The 4,824-nt window shown below is 36.8% G+C and overlaps 1 pseudogene; it reads left to right on the forward strand.

The window, feature by feature from the left end:
• The first annotated feature begins 3,768 nt into the window (after positions 1-3,768).
• LOC102840441 lies at positions 3,769-4,109 on the forward strand (annotated as a pseudogene).
• The last annotated feature ends 715 nt before the right edge of the window (positions 4,110-4,824 follow it).

The following is a 4,824-nucleotide window of genomic DNA, read 5'->3' on the forward strand; positions in this document are numbered from 1 at the left end:
TATTCATAAGATTTTCAGTGAGTAAAAATTTGAAAATAGTTCATCACTCCTTCTTCCTAGTCTGTCTTTGTCTGGAAGCTCATCTTAAATCAGTCCACCATGGGTGACCCTGATGGTATTTAAAATACCAGTGTAATGGCTTTCAGAATCAAAGCAACTCACAAGCTACCGCAGTATGACAAACAAGTATATGAGGCTATTGAAAATAACATACCTTGTGCCAGGTACATATTAATAATCCTCAAACTGATATCTTAACCACTGAACACTCTAAAGAGGTCTTGTACAGCAGATTTGCCTAATTCGTCATTTTATTTCTTGATGAGCAAAATTAAGTCTTTAACAACTTCAATCTTTTCTGCATTGGTAAGACTTTTTTTTACTGGTCCAGTGGTGAGTATTTTTGTTTTCTTTACATAGAGGTGCAATCCATACTGAAAGTTGTGACCTTTTATCTTCATCAGTAAATATTTTAAGTCCTCTTCACATCTAGCAAGCAAGTTTGTATCATCTGCATATGACAGGTTGTTAATGAGTCTTTCTCAAATCCTGATGCCACATTCTTCATCATATAATCCAATTTCTAGGATTATTTGCTCAGTTTACAGATTGAATAAGTAGGGTGGAAGGATAAAACTCTATTGCACACCTTTCCTGATTTTAAACCATTCAATATCCCCTTTCTATTCAAATGATTGCATCTTGGTCTATGTACAGGTTCCTTATGAGCACTGTTAAGTGTTCTGGGATACCCATTCTCCACATAGCTTGTCATGATCCACACAGTCAAAATCGTTTGTGAAGTCAATAAAGCTCAACTAAACATCTTTCTGGTGTGCTCTGCTCTCAGTCAAGGTACATCTGATGTCAGCAATGATATCCCTGGTTCCAGATCCTCTTCTGAATCTTGCTTGAATTTCTGGCAGCTCCATGTTGATGTACTGTTGCAGCTATTTTTTAATTATCTTCAACAAAATTTTAATTGCATATGATATTAAACATATTGTTTAATGATTGCTACTTTCTATTGGGTCACCTCTCAGAAATGGGCACATTTATGGGTTTCTTCCAATCAGTTGGCTAGGTAACAGTCTTCCAAATTACCTGGCATGGATGAGTGAGTACCTCTAGTGCTTCATCAATTTCTTGAAATATTTCAGTTTGTATTCCATCAGTTCCTGGAGCCTTGGTATTCCTCAATGTATTCAATGCAGCTTGGACTTCTTCCTTCAGTACCATTGGCTTTGGATCATATGCTACCTCTTGAAATGGTTGGACAGTGACCATTTCTACTTAGCATAGTGACTTTGTGTATACCTTCCATCATTTTTTGATGCCTCTGCATCATTCAATATTTTGCCCATATAATCATTCAGTATTGCAAGTCAAGGTTTGAATTTTTTTCATTTACTTCAGCTTGACAAATGCTGAGAATGTTCTTTCAATTCAGTTTTCTAGCTCTAGGTTATTTGTCTTTGTCTACTCGAGCTGTCCTTTGAAATTTTCAGTTCACCTCTTTTACTTCCTCATTTCTTCTATTTGCTTTAGCAGGTTTCAGAGTATCTTCTGACATATGTTTTGGTCTTTTCTCTCTTTCCTGTCTTTTTAATGATGATTTTGCTTTCTTCATGAATAATGTTCTTGATGTCATTCCACAATTTTTCTGGTCTTTGTTTAATAGTGTCTAATGAATCATCATATCTGTTCTTGAGATAGTCTCTGAAGTCAGGTTGGATATGTTCAAGGTCATATTGTATTTATTGGCCTCATTGAATTTACCCAGTGATTTCTTACATCACTTTTAGGAAATCATTATTCATTATCTTTAAAAAAAATTTTTAATGTTATTTTTCCCTATACCCTTCTTCTTAACTTTCTTGCACTTCAATTAAGTGTATATTAGGGGGAAAAGAAAACTAACAAAAATGTACATCTCTATATTTTTTTTCTATATCTCTTTCCATCAGTTTCTATTTTCCAAATGCTTGTGCATCTTTCTCAGTGATAATAATGCAAAGTACATAATTGCATAGTTTTTCAAATCCAATTTTATTGTTGTTCTGTGTGCATTTATGAAAGCAACCTTTAATCTATTTTGGAATCAAGTGGAATAAATATATATTTCTCCACATTTATGTATTTTACAATGTTTGCAATTTATTTTTTCCACTAAGCTTCTGTAAATACAGATTTAAAAAATTACAACAAATGAAAATTACAAAGAAAGCAATAGCTAAAAAATGGCAATATCAGCTTTTTCATTAGCATAAGAAGGTAAAAATACAAAAAAAGATAGATCAGAAAAGGGAACAAAGAACTTGAACCATGAAATAACAGTTTTAACTTACTCAGTAATAAGCATAGGACAGGAAAGTAAAAAAAGGTCAGAAAGTACAAAAAAGGAAGAAATAACAGGAAACTGCAATTTTTATCTTAGTGTAAAGTGATATATATTTTACATAAGTGTTTAATAGTGATGAGTCAGAGGAAAATATTTAAATAAATCTTATCTTTAAAAAGTTTTACTATCAGCATCTGTGACAGTTTATAAAATGCATTTCCCCATTTCCTACTGTATTGATTACAATACACAATATTAATCATTATACATAAAACCATTTAATGAAGACTTAAGAAAAAGTTATTTTAAATTGAGGATCTGGTTCAGTGGTTAGGTACTCGGTTGCTAACCCTCTGCCTATACAGAAGGGGAAAGATGTGCCATTTTGTTTCCATAAACATTGTTGTTGTGAACTGCCGCCAAGTCAGTTCCAACTCATAGAGACCCTGTCTATGGTTTCTGAAGAGTGACTGGTAGTTTGAACTGCCAATCTTGCGATTCAAACCAACCTTTTGTTTAGTGCAATATCCTGCAGAGTCACACTAGGATTCTCCATAGAGTCTGTTGTTGTTGTAGTTAAGTGCATTTGGGTCAATTCCAACCGATAGCAACCCTCTATAGGGTTTCCAAGGAGCAGCTGTTGAGCTTGAACCACCTACCTTGTGGTTCAAGCCAGCTTTGCAGTCCAGCACATTAACCCACAGCGCCAAATCAGTATTCCAAATCATACTTGTTCAGTGACTTTGAGTTGGCTCCAACTAATAGCGACCCTGAATAGTATTTCTGAGGAGTAGATGATGGATTTGAATCGCTGACCTTGCAGCTCAAACTGACCTTTTGGTCTAGTACATTATCCTGCAGCACCACAGCAAGACTCCTCCATAAAGATTACAACTTTGGAAATCCTATGGGGAATTTCTACTGTGTCCTGTAGGATTTCTATGCATGAGAGTCAACTCAATGGCAATGAATATGGTTCCATTTTATTCTTTAAAATTGTTAAATGAATTATTTCAACAATAAGCTCATAAAAATGTTTTACAGAGCACTGAGAAGAAAGAGGTTTCATCCTCACCTTGCCTTCAGCATTTTTCCACTCTTATTGGAGTCCTGGTGTGGCGCTAAGGGCTAATGCTCTAGACTTTGAACCACAAGGTCAGCAGTTCAAACTCACCAGCTGCTCCTTGGAAACCTTGTACAGGGTCGCTATGAGTCAGAACCAACTGGAAGGCACTTAACAACAACAATAAATTGAAGCAAAATAATGTAGAGATTAAATGTTATACTCTGTAGACCGGCTAAAAAAGTAGAAATTAAAAATTTAGTGCTTGGTGTCTGCTTGTTTGTCCACCGGAATTGGCCACAGGAGACCTATACAGGTGCAGGCTGGGTGTCTCATCTCAGCTGGACCGATTGGGAAAAGAACAATGCAGAAGGAGTCCAGCTCACTAGTCCCCATTCATTGGTTTGGCTTCGGCTATGTGGCACTAGTTTCTACTGGTGGGATCATTGACTATGCAAAAGCAGGCAGTGTCCCATCCCTTGCTGCTGGACCCCTGTTTGGAGGGCTAGCTGGCCTGGGTGTGTATCAGCTCTTTCAGGATACCAAGAACGTTTGGGCTTTCCTAGCTACATCTGGGCCTTGGCTGGCATTATGGGAATGAGATTCTACAACTGTGGAAAATTTATTCCTGAGGGCTTAATTGCGGGTGCCAGTCTGCTGGTTGCCAAACTTGGAGTTAATATGCTCACTAGACGTCAATCGTAGTCACATTCCAGCGTGAACACAAGAAGAATTTAAAATCTCCAAACTTACACGGTTTTCATATCAGAGAAATAAGAATGAGACTTTAAGTGTTTTCACAAACGCTTTGACTCAAAAACTAAACAAAACAGAGAAACAGCACTGAACTTAGTAGGGAAAAAATGTGTTATCATTACAGCCCTATAGTCAGGAGCTACATACCCTCAGAAATTATTCTTACACCCTCATGCAATATGAGTTTTGCATATTGATGCAATTTCTTCTTCTGTAACTATAGATAAAATCTGATAAATTCTCAGTGGTCAAAATGGTGGGTGTCAGCATTTGGAGTCTTGGAACTCCATGTGCTACTCTGAGGAAAAGTGAAGAAAATCTCTTAGGAGATTCCAGATGGCTCGCCCTTTCTCCTCTTACAGCACAGACCTAATTTGAAATGATGTTACATGAAATGGAAATAAAGTTTCACTCTTTTCAATAACCTCACATGGATGTGAAAGCTGGACAGTGAATAAGGAAGACCGTAAAAGAATTGATGCCTTTGAGTTGTGGTGTTGGAGGAGAATACTAAAAATGCCATGACTGCCAAAAGAACCAATAGATCTGTTTTGGAAGAAGTGCAGCCAGAGTGCTCCTTGGAGGCCAAGATGGCTACGCTTTGTCTCTCATACTTTGAACATATTGTCAGGAAGGAACAGTCGCTGTAGAAGGATGTCATGCT

The sequence above is a fragment of the Chrysochloris asiatica genome, unplaced genomic scaffold (assembly GCF_000296735.1).
Source record: "Chrysochloris asiatica unplaced genomic scaffold, ChrAsi1.0 scaffold00411, whole genome shotgun sequence".
Classification (NCBI taxonomy): Eukaryota; Metazoa; Chordata; class Mammalia; order Afrosoricida; family Chrysochloridae; genus Chrysochloris; species Chrysochloris asiatica.